Source organism: Hyla sarda, chromosome 3, assembly GCF_029499605.1.
Source record: "Hyla sarda isolate aHylSar1 chromosome 3, aHylSar1.hap1, whole genome shotgun sequence".
Classification (NCBI taxonomy): Eukaryota; Metazoa; Chordata; class Amphibia; order Anura; family Hylidae; genus Hyla; species Hyla sarda.
Genome location: NC_079191.1, coordinates 23,754,807 through 23,776,296, shown reverse-complemented (window position 1 = coordinate 23,776,296; position 21,490 = coordinate 23,754,807). Strand labels below are relative to the sequence as shown.

Genomic DNA, 21,490 nt, shown 5'->3' with positions numbered 1-21,490 from the left:
ACCCGGCTGCTCAGTCGGGCTGTTCGGGACCGCCGCGGTGAAATCGCGGCGTCCCGAACAGCTGATCGGACACCGGGAGGGCTCTTACCTGCCTCCTCGGTGTCCGATCGACGAATGACTGCTCCGTGCCTGAGATCCAGGCAGGAGCAGTCAAGCGCCGATAATGCTGATCACAGGCGTGTTAATGCACGCCAGTGATCAGCATTAGAGATCAGTGTGTGCAGTGTTATAGGTCCCTATGGGATAACAATGATCAGTATAAGAGATCAGTGTGTGCAGTGTTATAGGTCCCTATGGGGCCTATAACACTGCAAAAAAAATGTAAAAAAAAAGTGTTAATAAAGGTCATTTAACCCCTTCCCTAATAAAAGTTTGAATCACCCCCCTTTTCCCATAAAAAAAATAAAACAGTGTAAAAAAATAAATAAATAAACATATGTTGTATCGCTGCGTGTGTAAATGTCCGAACTATAAAAATATATCATTAATTAAACCGCACGGTCAATGGCGTACGCGCAAAAAAATTCAAAAGTCCAAAAAAGCGTATTTTGGTCACTTTTTATACCATTCAAAAAATGAATAAAAAGTGATCAAAAAGTCCGATCAAAACAAAAATCATACCGATAAAAACTTCAGATCACGGCGCAAAAAATTAGCCCTCATACCGCCCTGTACGTGGAAAAATAAAAAAGTTATAGGGGTCAGAAGATGACATTTTAAACGTATAAATTTTCCTGCATGTAGTTATGATTTTTTCCAGAAGTGCGACAAAATCCAACCTATATAAGTAGGGTATCATTTTAACCGTATGGACCTACAGAATAATGATAAGGTGTCATTTTTACCGAAATATGCACTGCGTAGAAACCAAAGCTCCCAAAAGTTACAAAATGTTTTTTTTTATTGATTTTGTCGCACAATAATTTTTTTTCCGTTTCGTCGTGCATTTTTGGGTAAAATGACTAATGTCACTGCAAAGTAGAATTGGCGACGCAAAAAATAAGCCATAATATGGATTTTTAGGTGGAAAATTGAAAGGGTTATGATTTTTAAAAGGTAAGGAGGAAAAAACGAAAGTGCAAAAACGGAAAAACCCTGAGTCCTTAAAGGGGTAGTCCAGTGGTGAAAAACGTATCCCCTATGCTAAGGATAAGGGAAAAGTTTGAGATCGCGGGGGATCCGACCGCTGGGGCCCCCTGCGATCTCTCTGTACGGGGCCCCGGCTCTCCGCCGAGATAGCGGGTGTCGACCCCCGCACGAGGCGGCGGCCGACACGCCCCCTCAATACATCTCTATGGCAGAGCCGGAGATTGCCGAAGGCAGCGCTTCGGCTCTGCCATAGAGTTGTATTGAGGGGGCGTGTCGGCCGCCGCCTCGTGCGGAGGTCGACACGCCCCCTTCCCGCGGGCTGTCGGGGCTCCGTACAGGAGATCGCAGGGGGCCCCCCGCGATCTGCAACTTATCCCCTATCCTTAGGATAGGGGATAAGTTGCTCACCACTGAATCACCACTGGACTACTCCTTTAAGGGGTTAAAGGGGTACTCCGGTGGAAAACTTTTTTTTTTTAAATCAACTGGAGCCATAAAGTTAAACGGATTTGTAAATTACTTCTATTAAAAAAAAATCTTAATCCTTCGAGTACTTATTAGCTGCTGAATACTACAGAGGAGATTCTTTTCTTTTTGGAACACAGAGCTCTCTGCTGACATCACGAGCACAGTGCTCTCTGCTGACATCTCTGTCCATTTTAGGAACTGTCCAGAGCAGCATATGTTTGCTATGTGGATTTTATTCTTCTGTGGACAGTTCCTAAAATGGACAGAGATGTCAGCAGAGAGCACTGTGCTCGTGATGTCAGCAGAGAGCTCTGTGTTCCAAAAAGAAAAGAATCTCCTCTGTAGTATTCAGCAGCTAATAAGTACTCGAAGGATAAAGATTTTTTAATAGAAGTAATTTACAAATCTGTTTAACTTTCTGGCACCTGTTGATTTAGTTTTCCACCGGAGTACCCTTTTAAAGGGACAGTCTCCTGCCAAGTCACATGCATATTTTTGCCCCATGTAAAACAGTAGATAGCAGCAGTTTTGTGAATTTTTAGTAACCATTTAAAAAGAGGTGTACGATAGGGGATTGTACGAATAGAAGATCTTTTTGGGGGTTTTTTTGTGACGTTTCCCGAGCTGAATCCCTCATCCAATAATTTAGATGATGTATTTTGTTGCATGATGGTGGGTTACATGACAGTCTTCCATAGTTGTATGTCGTCTTGCAGGATCGACATGGCTCATTTATATTCACTCACCAATTTTAAAATGAATGGATGTTATTTCTGACAGAAAAAAGTAAGATCATGTCCGGTAATTTTTTGGTTAGAATAACGGAAATTAAAGGGGTTATCCACGAAAAAAACGTATATATATATATATATATATATATATATATATCTATATACTATGTAACTATGTATCTGGCTCCAGAAAGTTAAACAGATTTGTAAATTACTTCTATTAAAAAATCTTAATCCTTTCAGTACTTATCAGCTGCTGAAGTTGAGTTGTTATTTCTGTCTAAGTCCTCTCTGATGACACCTGTCTCGGGAACCGCCCAGTTTAGAAGAGGTTTGCTATGGGGATTTGCTTCTAAACTGGGCAGTTCCCGAGACAGGTGTCATCAGAGAGGACTTAGACAGAAAAGAACAACCTTAACTTCAGAAGCTCAAAAGTAATGAAAGGATTAAGATTTTTACATAGAAGTAATGTACAAATCTGTTTAACTTTCTGGCACCAGTTGACTTAAAAAAAAAAAAAGTTTTCCACAGGAGTACCCCTTTAATGATCCCGTATAGTGAACAGGGTAAATGTAAAAAAAAAAATGCCCTAAATCGCTGCTTTTTGGTCACATGATAACCCAGAAAACTGATATTAAAAGTGATCAAAAAGTCACATATACGCAAATGTACCAATAAAATCTACAAATCACAACGCAAAAAAAAATGACCTCACATACAGCCGCGTATATGGAAAAGTGAGAAAGTTAGTGGGGTCAGATTGGGGCGATTTAAAACATACAAATTTTGTTTACAAAAGTTTGATTTTCATTTTAAGTAGTACAATAAAAGTAAAGCGTGTAAACATAGGTAGCATTTTAATTGTATTGTCCCACAGAATTAAGAAAACGTAATTTTTACTGTAAAGTGCACTGCTCAAAAAAACACAGAAGTTGCAAAATTGCGGTTTTCTTTTCAACTTCCCTACAAAAATATATTTTTTGGGTTGTACCGTACATTTTATGGTACATTTCATGATTGATGTCATTACAAGGTACAAATGGACATGCAAAAAAATAAAAACATTTTTTACAAAAATTGACAAATCTGTTTAACTTTCTGGAGCCAGTTGATATATTAAAAAAAAAATTTTTTCCTGGATAATCCCTTTAACATTTGACTAAGAGAAACAATGAATATGAACATTGAAAAGTAATAATAAAATTGGTTACATTTAATTGGTTAAAATAAATAAACAAACACAAAAGATTAGGCAAAAAAAAAAACCTCTCACAGAATCAGACAGTAAAAATAATTAAGGTGGTTTAGTTTTTTCTACTTCTTCACACAGCTCTCAATTTTTTCCTATAAATATATATATATTTATGAAATCTATACAAATGCATAAATAAGATGAAAAATACAATGTCGCGGTATCAAAGGGTTGTTCAGTTGTTGCCAGGAAAGGAAAAACAATAGGAAATCGGGCATCTCCCTTTAATCCCATTGTAAGGAAACCAAAGGGTAAAATCTGCCTTTCACAAACAGGTTTCTTCCCTTGTGGAGGAAACAGATGCATCATGGGAACATTTGCCAATAAAACCAGACAGGTCATAAATGTTCCCAATTGTATATAATGTTTCATTAAATCATTCTTTTTTTTATGTACTGTTATCATTAATATGTGGTTTGATATATACAATCTACATGGTGTCATCTCCTTTATGTAAGCGCAAAATGAAAATTAAAAGAAAGAATAAGCGTATATATATATATATATATATATATATATATATATGTATGATATAAAGAGAAAAGGCAGCAATGTATCAGTGGCAGCCAAACATTATATTAATCAACATACTGGTGAGTGAACATTCTTCATGTTTGTTGGTTTAAAACAAGTGAAACAAAGAAGCATTGTTATTAATTTGCGAGGTTTATTGGATTTTAGACTTTTTTTATTTTATTATTCAACTGGTGCCAGAAAGTTATACAGATTTGTTAATTACTTTTATTTAAAAATCTTAATCCTTCCACTAATTACCAGCTGCTGTATGCTCCACAGGAAGTTCTTTTCTTTTTAAATCTCTTTTCTGTCTGACCACAGTGCTCTCTGCTGACACCCCTGTCCATGTCAGGAACTGTCCAGAGCAGGAGAAAATCCCAATAGCGAACCTCTCTTACTCTGGACAGTTCCTCACATGGACAGAGGTGTCAGCAGAGAGCACAGTGGTCAGACTGAAAAGAACTACACAACTTCCTCTGGAGCATACAGCAGCTGATAAGTACTGGAAGGATTAAGATTGTTTAAATAGAAGTCATTTACAAATCTGTTTAACTTTCTGGCACTAGTTGATTAAAATAATAAAAAAATGTCTTTCCATCGGAGTATCACTTTAAACTCTCTTGTTACCCGACTGGCTTAACCATTTAAAGGGGTATTCCGCTGCTGGACATCTTATCCCCTATCCAAAGGTTAGGGGATAAGATGTCTGATCACGGGGGTCCCGCTGCTGCGGCCCACTGCGATCTCCTGCAGCACCCGGCATTCTAAACAAACGCCGGGTCCCTGCAGCAGTGGTCGTGATGTAATGGCCACGCCCCCTTGTGACGTCACACCACACCCCCTCCATTCATGTCTATGGGAGGGGGCGTGTCAGCCGACACGCCCCCTCCCATAGGCATGAATGGAGGGGGCGTGGCGTGACGGCACGAGGGGGCATGGCCGTGATGTCACGATCACGGCCTCTGGCTCCAAGGGTTCTGAGCAAAATGTTCAGAACGCTGGAGCACCGGAGTACCCCTTTAAAGGAAATCTGTCACCAGTGTCAACTTGTCGGTACAGGCAGGTAGTGCAGGTGACACTAATGGCAACGGTACTTACCTTCTCCCAATCCGTGCAGTCGTTCTTAAGTAATCTTCTCCGGTACCTTCAGCTCCAGGCCCGGCTTGGAGCATGGGCGGAGCTTAGTGACATCACCGCTACTGTTCTCTGCTGGGTCCCGCTGCAGCAGTGACATCACTAGGCTCCGCCCATGCCCCAAGCCGGACCCGGAGCTGAAGATACCGGAGAAGATTACCGAAGAACTACTGCACGGACCGGGACAAGGTAAGTACCGTTGTCATCAATATCACTTGCACTATCTGTCTGTACCCACAGGTTAGTGCAGGTGACACTGGTGACAGATTTCCTTTAAGGGTGCGTTCCCACAGGGCGTATACGCAACGTATTTGACGCTGCGCAAATTTTGCGGCAGCAGCGGGAAATACGCTGCGTATCCCTTGCTCACTATACACACAGGGCTTTCCGCCGGCAGCCCTATGTGTGCAGTGAGTTTTGGAGGCGGGGCCGCAACGTCACAGACACGCCGGCACACGGCCCCGCCTCCAAAACTCACTATACACATAGGGCTGCTGGCGGAAAGCCCTGTGTGTATAGTGAGCAAGGGATACGCAGCGTATTTCCCACTGCTGCCGCAAAATTTGCGCAGCGTCAAATACGCTGCGTATACGCCCTGTGGGAACGTACCCTTAGGAAACAATCTTTTTAATTTTTCCACCACAGAACTATATGAGGGCTTATTTTTTTTGCATGTCCATTTGTACCTTGTAATGACATCAATCATTAAATGTACGGTACAACCCAACAAAAAATTTGGTGGGGAAATTGAAAAGAAAACCGCAATTTTGCAACTTCTGTGTTTTTTTGAGCAGTGCACTTTACAGTAAAAATTACGTTTTCTTAATTCTGTGGGACAATACAATTAAAATGCTACCTATGTTTACACACTTTACTTTTATTGTACTACTTTAAATGAAAATCAAACTTTTGTAAACAAAATTTGTATGTTTTAAATCGCCCCAATCTGACCCCACTAACTTTCTCACTTTTCCATATACGCGGCTGTATGTGAGGTCATTTTTTTTGCGTTGTGATTTGTAGATTTTATTGGTACATTTGCGTATATGTGACTTTTTGATCACTTTTAATGTCAGTTTTCTGGGTTATCATGTGACCAAAAAGCAGCGATTTAGGGCATTTTTTTTTTTTTACATTTACCCTGTTCACTATACGGGATCATTAAAGGGGTACTCCTGTGGAAAACTTTTTTTTTAAAGTCAACTGGTGCCAGAAAGTTAAACAGATTTGTAAATTATTTCTATTAAAAAATCTTAATCATTCCAGTACTTATTAGCTGCTGAATACTACAGAGGAAATGTTCTACTTTTTAGATTTATCTGATGTCATGACCACAGTGCTCTCTGCTGACCTCTGCTGTCCATTTTAGGAACTGTCCAGAGCAGGCGAAAATCCCCATAGCAAATATATGCTGCTCTGGACAGTTCCTAAAATGGACAGCAGAGGTTAGCAGAGAGCACTGTGGTAGTGACATCAGAGAAATCCATAAAGTAAAGCATTTCCTCTGTAGTATACAGCCCCTAAAAAGTACTGGAAGGATTAAGATTTTTAATAGAAATAATTTACAAATCTGTTTAACTTTCTGGCACCAGTTGATTTAATAAAAAAAAGTTTTCCACGGGAGTACCCCTTTAACATTATATTTTTATAGATCGGACATTTACGCATTTGCGCCGATACAAAATATGTTTATTCGGTTTGTTTTACGCTTTTTTAATTTAATTTAATTTGATTTAATTTTTTATTGGGGAAGGGGCTTTTTCAAATTTTTTAAAAACTTTTTTTACACATTTATTTTACACTTTTTATGTGCAATCATCATACTACAGAAGTACAGATACTAATCATTGCTATGTATATGCATAGCACTGATCAGTATTATCAGCGATCTTCTTCTCTGGTCTGCTGGAAGGCTGGAGCAGGTGAGGAGGCCTCTGTCCGCCACTTTGGATGATTGGATCCCCGCAGCAGTGCCCAAGCGATCCGATCATCCATTAGAACACCCACACTGCTGCAGATGCCGTGATCAGTATTGACCAAGATATCTAAGGGGTTAATGGCGAACATCAGCGTGATCGCAGATCTGCCATTACCAGCGGGTCCCTGGCTGCTAATAGCAGCCTGGACCTGCCGTGCATGATGTGAGCACCATAAATATGCCTTAAGTCCTACCAAATAGGACGTCCATTTACGTCCATTGTCCTTAAGGGGTTAAACTATTGTACTGACTTGTACAGTTCCCATATACTGTAAAAAATAAGTAAAAAAACTTACGGAACTGTATAGAAAACCGTATGCATTGACTTAACATTGTAAACCGTATGTCAAACGCATCATCCGGTTTAGTCCGTTTTGCGTCTTGTAAAATTTTGTCCATTTTTTTTACCCGTACCCAAAACCGTAGACTACCACATTTTTTTTTGTTCCGGGTGAAAAACTGTATTAAACCGTATACGTTTTTAGTTAACATGGGAGTCAATGGGAACCGTACAGAGCTGTGTGTGCGTACGGTTCCATACGGTTTTCACCATACGGTTTTTGACTTTGCACAGTTTTTTTTTCTTAGAATTTCAATCAAACAAGTGAAACTTTATTCAACTTATACGTTTTTTTCTTCATAAACGGTTGCATCCGGACATAATTTTTCGAAAGATCGTGACGTCACGACTCCGCCCCCGTGTGATGTCACGCCCCGCCCCCTCAATGCAAGTCTATGGGAGGGGGCGTGACGGCTGTCACGCCCCCTCCCATAGACTTGCATTGAGGGGGGCGTGACATTACGTCACACAGGGGCGGAGTCATGACGTCACGATCTTCCGTCCCCGTGGTCGGGAGCCAGATCCTCCTGCGCTTCTGAAGCAGCAACAGGTGGGTGCTGCGTGCTATATTGCGGGGGTCCCCAGCGGCGCGACCCCCGCAATCAGACATCTTATCCCCTATCCCTTGGATAGGGGATAAGATGTCTAGGGGGTAGAGTACCCTTTTAACACTTAAAGGGGCAGTCCAGTGGTGAAAAACTTATCCCCTATCCTAAGGATAGGGGATAAGTTTGAGATCGCGGGGGGTCCGACCGCTGGGGCCCCCAGCGATCTCTCTGTACGGGGCCCCGGCTCTCCGCCGAGATAGCGGGTGTCGACCCCCGCACGAGGCGGCGGCCGACACGCCCCCTCAATACATCTCAATGGCAGAGCCGGAGATTGCCTAAGGCAGCGCTTCGGCTCTGCCATAGAGTTGTATTGAGGGGGCGTGTCGGCCGCCGCTTCGTGCGGTGGTCGACACGCCCCCTTCCCGCGGGCTGTCGGGGCTCCGTACAGGAGATCGCAGGGGGCCCCAGGGGTCGGACCCCCCGCGATCTGCAACTTATCCCCTATCCTTAAGATAGGGGATAAGTTGTAAACCAGTGAGTCACCACTTCTCTATGCAAAGTACATTAGTCCTACGTCAGTGGTCTCCAAACTCTGGACCTCCAGATGTTGCAAAACTACAACTTTTGCAATTTTTACAGAGCCAGAGATTTCTATAGGATCTGTATTTTCGTTCCAGTAATTTGTTCCCAGCTGCCTGAACATTGAGGGGATGTAGCTCAGTGGTAGAGCGCATGCTTTGCATGTATGAGGCCCCGGGTTCAATCCCCGGCATCTCCATGTTTTGTAAGTGATATTTATAGATGAACTTACACAGAAGAAATATCTAGAACAGTTTACAAGTAGATATCAAATCCATCTCGAAATTTTGAAAACCGGAAAAGACACCTTTAAAAGCAACAAACCAAAGGATACAGGAAATACCTGGGAGGAAAGAGAACATATACTTTAACCCCTTAAGGACTCAGGGTTTTTCCGTTTTTGCACTTTCGTTTTTTCCTCCTTACCTTTTAAAAATCATAACCCTTTCAATTTTCCACTTAAAAATCCATATTATGGCTTATTTTTTGCATCACCAATTCTACTTTGCAGTGACATTAGTCATTTTACCCAAAAATTCATGGCGAAACGGAAAAAAAAATCACAGTGCGACAAAATCGAAGAAAAAACGCCATTTTGTAACTTTTGGGGGCTTCCGTTTCTACGCAGTGCATATTTCGGTAAAAATTACACCTTATCATTATTCTGTAGGTCCATACGATTAAAATGATCCCCTACTTATGTAGGTTTGATTTTGTCGCACTTCTGGAAAAAATCATAACTACATGCAGGAAAATATATACGTTTAAAAATGTCATCTTCTGACCCCTATAAGGGCGGTATGAGGACTCATTTTTTGCGCCGTGATCTGAAGTTTTTATCGGTATGATTTTTGTTTTGATCGGACTTTTTGATCATTTTTTATTCATTTTTTCATGGTATAAAAAGTGACCAAAAATACGCTTTTTTGACTTTGGAATTTTTTTGCGCGTACGCCATTGACCGTGCGATTTAATTAATGATATATTTTTATAGTTCGGACATTTACGCACGCGGCGATACCACATATATTTATTTTTATTTTTTTAATGGGAAAAGGGGGTGATTCAAACTTTTATTAGGGAAGGGGTTAAATGACCTTTATTAACACTTTTTTTTAAACATTTTTTTTTTGCAGTGTTATAGGTGCCATAGGGACCTATAACACTGCACACACTGATCTCTTATACTGATCATTGTTATCCCATAGGGACCTATAACACTGCACACACTGATCTCCTATGCTGATCACTGGCGTGTATTAACACGCCTGTGATCAGCATTATCGGCGCTTGACTGCTCCTGCCTGGATCTCAGGCACGGAGCAGTCATTCGTCGATCGGACACCGAGGAGGCAGGTAAGGGCCCTCCCGGTGTCCTGTAAGCTGTTCGCGATGCAGCGATTTCCCCGTGAGGTCCCGAACAGCCCGACTGAGCAGCCGGGTCACTTTCACTTCAGAAGCGGCGGTCACCTTTGACCACCGCGTCTAAAGGGTTAATATCGCACATCGTCGCGATCAGCGATGTGTGGTATTAGCCGCGGGTCCCAGCCCTTGATGAGTGCAGGGACTGACGCGATATGATGCGGGATCGCGGCGCGATCCCGCTTCTTATCGCGGGAGCCGGCGCAAGATGTAAATATACGTCCTGCGTTGTTAAGGGGTTAAAGGGGTACTCCGGTGGAAAACATTATTATTTATTTTTTAATCAACTGGTGCCAGAAAGTTAAACAGATTTGTAAATGACTTCTATTAAAAAATGTTAATCCTTCCAGTACTTTTTAGCAGCTGTATGCTACAGAGGAAATTCACAGTGCTCTCTGCTGACACCTGATGCCCGTATTAGGAACTGTCCAGAGCAGGAGAACATCCCCATTGCAAACCTATGCTGCTCTGGACAGTTCCTAACACGGACAGAGGTGTCAGCAGAGAGCACTGTGGACAAGACAAAAAAGAAATTAAAGAAAAGAATTCCATCTGCATCGTACAGCTGCTAAAAAGTACTGGAAGGGTAAAGATTTTTTAATAGAAGTAATTTACAAATCCGTTTAACTTTCTGGCACCAGTTAATTAAAAAAATAAATAAATAATTCCACTGGAGTACCCCTTTAATCGTAAATGAACAGAGTTTGCTGTGTTTCAGAAAACTCTTGGACTTGAAGAGCTGGGGTCATCAGAGAACAGTATAATATGATCTCCCATGCCTATGGAAACCAAAGCTCTGCATTGCTTATAAGAGAAATCCCAAACAAATTTGGCAAAAATTTTAAAAATTCTACTGTCAGATTCTCATTATGTAGTACTGAATGCAGAATGACCTGGAATGTTTTTTTTTTTTATTTTGCTAGAAAAACATGTTCAATCCTGATCCTAAAAATGACAGACGCAGCAGAGACGCAGCAGAGACGCAGCAGAGACGCAGCAGAGACGCAGCAGAGACGCAGCAGAGACGCAGCAGAGACGCAGCAGAGACGCAGCAGAGACGCAGCAGAGACACAGCAGACATGGAAGGGGATGTAGCTCAGTGGTAGAGCGCATGCTTCGCATGTATGAGGCCCCGGGTTCAATCCCCGGCATCTCCAACTTTTGTAATAGATGAACTTACATGTAAGAAATACAGTGGTCCCTCAATATATGATGGTAATCCGTTCCAAATGGACCATTGTTTGTTGTAACCATCGTGCAATGTAAAGTATAGGACAGTGGTCTCCAACCTGCAGACCTCCAGATGTTGCAAAACTACAACGCCCGGACAGCCAACGGCTGTCCGGGCATGCTGGGAGTTGTAGTTTTGCAACATCTGGAGGTCCGCAGGTTGAAGACCACCGGTATTGGAGGTTATACTCACCTGTCCCCGCCGCTCCGGACCATCACCGCTCGTCACCGCTCGTGCCCTGGATGTCGCCGTCCATCGCTGTCTCCGAGTTCCCGGGGTGTCCCCGACGCTACGGCAAGGCCTCTGCTTCCCCGGCATCCGCACTCTCCGTCGCCGCCATCACGTCACTACGCACGCCGCTCCTATTGGATGACAGGACGGCGTGCGCAGCGACGTGATGATGACGATGGAGAGCGCCGACGATGCAGGGGATCCCAAAGAGGACGCGCCGGAGCCCCGAGGACACCAGTTGGCACCAGTTGATGAAAAAAAAAAATTATTCCACTGGAGTACCCCTTTAATTGTAAATGAACAGAGTTTGCTGTGTTTCAGAAAACTCTTGGACTTGAAGAGCTGGGGTCATCAGAGAACAGTGTAATATGATCTCCCATGCCTATGGAAACCAAAGCTCTGCATTGCTTATAAGAGAAATCCCGATTCGCTGATTCTAAATACATTTGGCAAAAATTTTAAAAATGATTCTCATTATGTAGTACTGAATGCAGAATGACCTGGAATGTTTTTCTTTTATTTTGCTAGAAAAACAAGTTCAATCCTGATCCTGAAAATGACAGACACAGAAAACACAGCAGATGCAGACACGGAGCAGACACGGAGCAGACACGGAGCAGACACGGAGCAGACACGGAGCAGACACGGAGCAGACACGGAGCAGACACGGAGCAGACACGGAGCAGACACGGAGCAGACACGGAAGGGGATGTAGCTCAGTGGTAGAGCGCATGCTTCGCATGTATGAGGCCCCGGGTTCAATCCCCGGCATCTCCAGCTTTTGTAAGAAATATTAATAGATGAACTTACATGTAAGGAAATACAGTGATCCCTCAACATACGATGGTAATCCGTTCCAAATGGACCATCGTATGTTGAAACCATCGTATGTTGAGGGATCCGTGCAATGTAAAATATAGGACAGTGGTCTCCAACCTGCGAACCTCCAGATGTTGCAAAGCTACAACACCCAGCATGCCCGGACAGCCAACGGCTGCTCCGGACCGTCACCGCTCGTGCCCTGGATGTCGCCTTCCATCGCTATCTCCCCGTTCCCGGGGTGTCCCCCGGCATCCTCGCTCTCCGTCGCCGCCATCACGTCGCTACGCATGACGCTCCTATTGGATGACGGGACGGCGTGCGCAGCAACGTGATGACGGCGATGGAGGAGTGCAGGGGATCCCGAAGAGGACGTGCCGGAGCCCCGAGGACACCAGTTGGCACCAGTTGATTAAAAAAAAAAATAATTCCACTGGAGTACCCCTTTAATCGTAAATGAACAGAGTTTGCTGTGTTTCAGAAAACTCTTGGACTTGAAGAGCTGGGGTCATCAGAGAACAGTGTAATATGATCTCCCATGGCTATGGAAACCAAAGCTTTGCATTGCTTATAAGAGAAATCCCGATTCGCTGATTTGGCAAAAATGTAAAAAATGATTCTCATTATGTAGTACTGAATGCAGAATGATCTGGAATGTTTTTTTTTTAAATGTTGCTAGAAAAACAATTTCAATCCTGATCCTGAAAATGACAGACACAGCAAACACAGCAGATGCAGAGACGCAGCAGAGACGCAGCAGAGACGCAGCAGAGACGCAGCAGAGACGCAGCAGAGACGCAGCAGAGACGCAGCAGAGACACAATAGACATGGAAGGGGATGTAGCTCAGTGGTAGAGCGCATGCTTTGCATGTATGAGGCCCCGGGTTCAATCCCCGGCATCTCCAAGTTTTGTAAGAAATATTTATAGATGAACTTACAAGTAAAAAATATCTTGAACAGTTTATAGTGATACAAGGTGATTTGTCACCAGCAGTTAAAGGAGTAGTCCAGTGGTGATTCAGTGGTGAGCAACTTATCCCCTATCCTAAGGATCTTATCCCCTATCCTAAAGATCGCGGGGGGTCCGACCGCTGGGGCCCCCCGCGATCTCCTGTACGGAGCCCTGACAGCCCGCGGGAAGGGGGCGTGTCGACCTCCGCTCGAGGCAGCGGCCGACACGCCCCCTCAATACAACTCTATGGCAGAGCCGAAGCGCTGCCTTCGGCAATCTCCGGCTCTGCCATAGAGATGTATTGAGGGGGCGTGTCGGCCGCCGCCTCGTGCGGGGGTCGACACCCGCTATCTCGGCGGAGAGCCGGGGCCCCGTACAGAGAGATCGCAGGGGGCCCCAGCGGTCGGACCCCCCGCGATCTCAAACTTATCCCCTATCCTTAGGATAGGGGATAAGTTTTTCACCACTGGACTACCCCTTTAAGTCTCGTTAACACCTGTATCAGTGGCCAGGCTTAGTCTGGGTTCACACTACGTTTTTGCAGTACAGTTCCCGTATACGTTATGAAATCATATAGAAAACCGTATGCCAAAAGATGCATCAGGTTGTGCCCATTTTGCATCCTGTACGGTTTTGTCAGTTTTTTTTCCCATACCCAAAACTGTAGCCTACCATGGTTTTTGGTCCGGGTGAAAAAAACGTATTGAAACATATAATTTTTTTTTTTTTAACATGGGAGTCAATGGGAACCGTACAGACCTGTATGTGCGTACAGTTCCATCTAGTTTTCACCATACGTTTTTTGACTTTGTACAGTTTTTTTTCTTGGAATTTCAATCAAACAAGTGAAACTTTATTCATAATGGAATGAAAAGTTAAAAACGTATACTCTTTTTCTTAAAAAACTGATGCAACCGGACATCACTTTTCAAACCATATACGGATTAAAATTTGTATACAGTTTAGTCCGGTTTGGAGGAATTTGTTTTTTTTTTAATCAAAAACTTGATATGGGAACTGTATTGCAAAAACATGGTGTGAACCCGGCCTTAGACTGTCCCTAGCATAATGGCCACTGATGGTATCGCCGCGTCGAGGAATGTAAAAACTATCAAAATATAATTCATGATTCCGCAAGGTGAACAGCATAAATGTAAAAAAAATCCAAAACATTGGTATCATATTACCCAAATAAGAAAGAGAACATGTTAGTTTTAATGTGTAAAAATACCCCCCCCCCCCCAAAAAAAAAATGGCATTAATTCCTATTTACTGCCCTAAAATGTGTAATTTTTTTTTTATTGTTTTACTGCACATTTCATCAAAGGTGTGATTACAAATGACAATTGGTCCCGCACACAACAAGCCCTCATATGGCTCTGTGGATCGAAAAATAAGAGTTAACTCTATTAAAAGATGAGGAAAAAACGAAAAGGGAAAAATGAAAATTGGCTGCATCCTCAATGGGTTAATCAATGACAGGTAATAAATATATAAAGGTTGATCTATGTCTCACACAAAGAAATGACTCACTAAAGAAATGTTATGCAGCAAAGACTGGATGGGGTCACTTCTTTTACGATATGGTTCGTTTTTCCCTTCCTGTATGTAAGGCTGAGGGCTGCTGTGATTGACAAGCCCGCATGCTCTCAACCAGCGTGCCTCCAGCTGTTGCAAAACTACAACTCCCAGCATGAGGAGCAGACAGGGAATGAATGCAGCAGGTTCTACAGACTGTTCTAAATTTGGATAAAAAAAGAAAAAGAGATGTTTTCCAATCAGTGAACCCCCATCTGTTGCAAAACTACAACTCCCAGCATGCCCAGACAGCCAACAGCTGCTCCCCCAGCCAGAGCTTTTAATAGAAAGAGAATACTAAAAATATTCTTTCTTCTCACGTCTTTTATCAATTGGGGCATAGCAAGAATCTTTTAATTTTTACATCACAAATTATACAGGGTTAGGAACTGTAAGACACAAAAGCTGACTCTCCTAGAGGCAGAGAAAAGCAGAAAAACTCAGAAAGCCCTAGAAGTCTTCTTTAGGAATGGCTTCATAGTTCACCCCGTAAATATGAGTTTTACAATTTATTTACTTTTATTTCCTTGGTTTTGTAATTATCTCTTAAAGGTGTATTCTGGTGGAAAACATTTTTTTTTTAAATCAACTTGTGCCAGAAAGTTATACAGATTTGTAAATTACTTCTATTTGAAATCTTAATCCTTCCAGTACTTATCAGCTGCTGTATGATCCACAGGAAGTTCTTTTCTTTTTGAAATTCCTTTCTGTCTGACCACAGTGCTCTCTGCTGACATCTCTGACCATGTCAGGAACTGTCCCCATAGCAAACCTTTCCTGCTCTGGACAGTTCCTGACATGGACAGAGGTGTCAGCAGAGAGCACTGTGGTCAGACAGAAAGGAAATTCAAAAAGAAAAGAACTTGGACTTGATGGACGTATGTCTTTTTTCAACCATACTAACTATGTAACTTCCTGTGGATCATGCAGCAGCTGATAAGTACTGGAAGGATAAAGATTTTTAAATATAAGTAATTTACAAATCTGTATAACCTGTCTTTCTGGCACCAGTTGATTTAAAAAAAAAAAAAGTTTTTTCACAGGAGTACCCCTTTAAGGTTTTTTTTTTGTTTTGTTTTTACTTTACCCAGATGCTCAGTGTATTGCTTGACTTTCTCACAGTGTTGTGGGTCATCACAGAGCACAGGCTGCCCTCCAGACCACCTCATCGTTCCACCTGCCCCCTTGTTTTTATTCAACATAGTTTTTATTGGTTTTATCTGTAAACATTAATCTTCAAGGTGAAAAATTCATTTCTGCCGGGGAGAACCGGAGGATGATTCACAGGGCAGAGGAAGAAAAAAATAATTTACTATTAACATTAAGATAGTGAAATGTGACTAATTGCTGTAAAATCAGGTGCTGGCACAGAAAACGGGCTCGGGTGCCATTTTATCTGGTGCCAATGCTATCAAGCAGAAAGGCTGGAGTGATGTATATGGCTACAGATGAGAAAAAGCTGCAGAGTGGACTGGAGTAGAAGCTGCAGAGTGGACTGGAGTAGAAGCTGCAGAGTGGACTGGAGTAGAAGCTGCAGAGTGGACTGGAGTAGAAGCTGCAGAGTGGACTGGAATAGAAGCTGCAGAGGGGACTGGAGTAGAAGTTGCAGTGTGGACTGGAGTAGAAGCTGCAGAGTAGACTGGAATAGAAGCTGCAGAGTGGACTGGAGTAGAAGCTGCAGAGTGGACTGGAGTAGAAGCTGCAGGTCAGTTGTCCAGCTCCAGGTTGTTACTGTTTTTGCCATTTCGAATGAACACTTTGTACACAAAAAAAGAAACTGAAGTGCCACCTCCTCAGTTGTTTTCTATGTTTTATTTGCTGAGGGGTGTGTACAGAAAACTTCATTTTTTTTAAACAAAGTACATTAGAATTTTTTTTTTATCATAAGGAGCGCAATATCAAAAATGAGTTTTAATGAGAGTGCCCATTTCAAGGGGTACTCCGCTGCTCAGCGTTTGGAACAAACTGTTCAGAACGCCGGACCCGGCGCCGGGAGCTCGTCACATCATAGCCCTGCCCCCTCATGCCGTCACACACCCCGCCCCCTCAATGCAAATCTATGGGAGGGGGCGTGTTATGCCCCCTCCCATAGACTTGCATTGAGGGGGCGAGATGTGACGTCATGAGGGGGTGGGGCTATGACGTCACAAGCTCCTGGTGCCGGCTCCAGCGTTCGGAACAGTTTGTTCCAAATGCTGAGCAGCAGAGTACCCCTTTAAGGACTAGGGTCTGGATATAACTGCTGTCTCTATTCCCCTTTGTAGTACAGAATGTGCACCAAGATCAGCAACAAAATCAACACTGCTACATCTACACATTCGCCATCGGTTTTCTCTCTACTGTGTCTACACGAATACAGTACAGCCTGTGTGATCTGCCCTCCCTGAAGACTTGGATGTTTTCTCCCTCTTCACATTCTGATGTGCTGTTATCACAGCAGAATGTTTTCCCTTCTGCTGTGTATGCTCTCCTCTGTGTCTACAACAGTACAGTACAGCCTGTGTGATCTTCCCTCCCTAAAGACATGGATGCTTACTTCCTCTTCACACTCTGATCTGCTGTTTGCACAGCAGAAGGTTTCTGCTGGGCATGCTCTCCTTTCTGTCTACAGCAATACAGTACGGCCTATGTGATCTGCCCTTTCTGAAGACTTGGATGCTTTCTCCTTCTGCAGTTTTTTTTTAGCATTCTCTCTCTTCTTGTTGGTGTCAGGAGAGAAGAGATAAATGAAACAGCCAGAACTGTCAGTTTTACATCAGAAACAATGGGACAACCAGCCATTTACGGGACTTGCAAAGACTTAACAGCAGTAAACTAGTAGCAAATATATAGTAAAAAAATTATTCACTGAGAACGAATTTTGCTGAAATGGTTTTTGGGAGGCATGTCACATTTAGAAAGCCCCTATGGTGCTAGAACAGGAAAAAAAAAAAAAAACATGGCATACTAGTTTGGAAACTACACCCCTCAAGGAACGTAACAAGGGGTACAGTGAGCCTTAACACCCCACAGTGGACTGACGAACTTTCGTTAAATTGGGACATAAAATTTTTTTTTTCAATAAAATGCTGGTGTTACCCCATAGTTTTCATTTTCACAAGAGGTAATAGGAGAAAAAGCCCCCAAAAATTTGTAACCCCATTTCTTCTGAGTATGGAAATACCCCATATGTGGATGTAAAGTGCTCTGCGGGCGAACTGCAATGCGAGAGAGAGAGAAGGAGCGCCATTGGGCTTGTGGAGAGAGAATTAGGCTGGAATTGAAGGCCATGTGTGTTTTCAAACACACATGGCCTTCAATTCCAGCCTAATTCTCTCTCAAAAAGCCCAATGGCGCTCCTTCTCTTCTGAGCCCTGTAGTACGCCAGCAGAGCAGTTTACCCCCACATATGGGGTATTTCCATACTCAGAAAAATGGTGTTACAAACTTTGTGGGGCTTTTTTCCTTTTACCCCTCATAAAAATGAAAAATTTGGGGTAACACCAGCATTTCAGGGGCAAAAAAAAACACATTTTTAATTTTCATGTCCAACTTTAACGGAAATTTGTCCTGTGGGGTGTTAAGGCTCACTATACCCCTTGTTATGTTCTCTGGGGGGTGTAGTTTCATAAATGGGGTCACATGTGGGTATTTTTTTTTTTTTTTTGCGTTCATGTCAGACTGTGCAAATCACAAATTTAGGCCTCAAATGTACATGGCGCTCTCTGCCTCCTGAGCCATGTAGTTCGTCCACAGAGCATTTTACGTCCACATATGGGGTATTTCCGCACTCGGAAAAAATTGCGTCAGAAACCAACCTCTGGAACCTCTAGGGATCTTGAGAGTGGTTATGGTATTGATCATTGATTATGGTAAAAAAAAACCTTTAAGGAAAGTCCCAGTTTCCAGTTTCACATATCACCATGTCTGATCTTTTTTAAGAGCTGCTGATCTATACATGAAATATGTATGAGAAGCAGAACTGGCCCAGAGCAAAGAAACCAGGAACCAAATGATATTTATTTTTACTGTTTGGGGAAGAGTAAAAGGGTGCGCAGGGTTCACACTTAGAAAGATATTTGCACTGCACTTAAGGCAAACAAAATAATCTGCTGAGGACCTAAAGACCCATCATAGAGGACCAATTTGCTTCACCAACATAGAAAACCTCCCATTTGCACCCCCTTATTGCTACATCAGCAGCTAGGATAGAGCCTGCTACATATAAAACATATTCATATATCTATATATCAGTGTTTCCCAACCAGGGCGCCTCCAGCTGTTGCAAAACTACAACTCAGCATGCCCGAACAGCCGGTGGGAGTTGTAGTTTTGCAACAGCTGGGGGTACACTGGTTGGGAAACACGTTTCTTTTTCTTTCTTCTTATCCAAATATAGAACAGTCTGTGGAACCTGCTGCATTCATCCCCTGTCTGTTCCTCTGCCTGCAGCATTGTTCTTCACAAGGCAGCAGGGTGTAACCACAACTCATTCTTCCCTTTATGTCCCAATAAACACACACACACACACACACATATATATGTGGGAGATGCCGCGGGCTGGACGAGCTTGCACGGAGTTGTAGTTTTGCAATAGCTGGAGGCACACGGTTGGGAAACACTCATATATATATATATATATATATATATATATATATATATATAAGAACCCCTTTTCCCTGTATTGCGCATTAAGTAATTATCCAAAAATAATAGAATTACCAATATTGCTTATATTATATATTTAATTTTATGAGCTTAAGTGTAACAGTCCAACCACACTGCCAGAAGAACACTGTGCAACACTCTTTACACTCAGCAATTATACATATACAATTAAATGGCACCCCGCTATACAAAACACAGTACCCTATCATGCCAGCTATATTAAGCCTATACCGATCTAGATTTCGACTTATTATGTAAAGACCAATTAGCAATGTCACCTGATGTTTACGTATCTTCACCATATCCCCGTGATATGATGACTGCTAAGAGTGCAGATATATCACAAATGTTTAACAGGCAGAACATGCCAAGGACATACGTTTTACCCGGAACCAGGAGATTTCCCTTATTTTTCTTGTAGCACTAGGTCAGACTGGTTTGCTTCTGTAATACTGCCTCCTATGTACAAGACTATAACTACTATAATACTGCTCCTATATACAAGAATATAACTACTATAATACTGCCTCCTATAAACAAGAATATAACTACTATAATACTGCCTCTTATATACAAGAATATAACTACTATAATACTGCTCCTATATACAAGAATATAACTACTATAATACTGCTCCTATATACAAGAATATACCTACTATAATACTGCTTCCTATATACAAGAATATAACTACTATAATACTGCCTCCTATGTACAAGACTATAACTACTATAATACTGCTCCTATATACAAGAATATAACTACTATAATACTGCCTCCTATAAACAAGAATATAACTACTATAATACTGCCTCTTATATACAAGAATATAACTACTATAATACTGCTCCTATATACAAGAATATAACTACTATAATACGGCCTCCTATAAACAAGAATATAACTACTATAATACTGCCTCTTATATACAAGAATATAACTACTATAATACTGCCTCCTATAAACAAGAATATAACTACTATAATACTGCCTCTTATATACAAGAATAAAACTACTATAATACTGCTCCTATATACAAGAATATAACTACTATAATACTGCTCCTATGTACAAGAATATAACTTCTATAATACTGTTCCTATATACAAGAATATAACTACTATAATACTGCTCCTATATTCAAGAGTATTACTACTATAATACTGCCCCTATGTACAAGAATATAACTACTATAATAATGCTCCTATATACAAGAATATAACTACTATAATACTGCTCCTATATACAAGAATATAACTACTATAATACTGCCTCCTATAAACAAGAATATAACTACTATAATACTGCCTCTTATATACAAGAATATAACTACTATAATACTGCCTCCTATAAACAAGAATATAACTACTATAATACTGCCTCTTATATACAAGAATAAAACTACTATAATACTGCTCCTATATACAAGAATATAACTACTATAATACTGCTCCTATGTACAAGAATATAACTTCTATAATACTGTTCCTATATACAAGAATATAACTACTATAATACTGCTCCTATATTCAAGAGTATTACTACTATAATACTGCCCCTATGTACAAGAATATAACTACTATAATAATGCTCCTATATACAAGAATATAACTACTATAATACTGCTCCTATACACAAGAATATAACTACTATAATACTGCTCCTATGTACAAGAATATAACTACTATAATACTGCTCCTATATACAAGAATATAACTACTATAATACTGCTCCTATATACAAGAATATAACTACTATAATACTGCTCCTATATACAAGAATATAACTACTATAATACTGCTCCTATATACAAGAATATAACTACTATAATACTGCCTCCTATATACAAGAATATAACTACTATAATACTGCACCTATGTACAAGAATATAACTACTATAATACTGCTCCTATATACAAGAATATAACTACTATAATACTTCTCCTATATACAAGAATATAACTACTATAATAC

The 21,490-nt window shown here is 41.6% G+C and overlaps 1 protein-coding gene and 4 non-coding genes across 6 annotated transcripts in view; 4 read left to right on the top strand and 1 right to left on the bottom strand.

Moving 5' to 3' along the window:
• Window positions 1–21,490, bottom strand: part of ADGRF5 (adhesion G protein-coupled receptor F5) — a 216,851-nt gene that overhangs the window by 132,323 nt on the left and 63,038 nt on the right. The window contains exon 1 of one of the 2 annotated variants that reach the window (XM_056563878.1): window positions 5,155–5,190. The exons of the other annotated variant lie outside the window; for it this stretch is intronic. The gene's annotated coding sequence lies outside the window, so the exon portion shown is untranslated. Of the gene's footprint in view, window positions 1–5,154; window positions 5,191–21,490 lie in introns of those variants that run through there. 2 annotated transcript variants of the gene reach the window in all.
• On the top strand, window positions 8,763–8,834 carry TRNAA-UGC (transfer RNA alanine (anticodon UGC)). The gene has a single exon. It is a non-coding gene; the product is annotated as a tRNA-Ala (tRNA).
• Window positions 11,143–11,214, top strand: TRNAA-CGC (transfer RNA alanine (anticodon CGC)). The gene has a single exon. It is a non-coding gene; the product is annotated as a tRNA-Ala (tRNA).
• On the top strand, window positions 12,225–12,296 carry TRNAA-CGC (transfer RNA alanine (anticodon CGC)). The gene has a single exon. It is a non-coding gene; the product is annotated as a tRNA-Ala (tRNA).
• TRNAA-UGC (transfer RNA alanine (anticodon UGC)) lies at window positions 13,173–13,244 on the top strand. Its single transcript has one exon. It is a non-coding gene; the product is annotated as a tRNA-Ala (tRNA).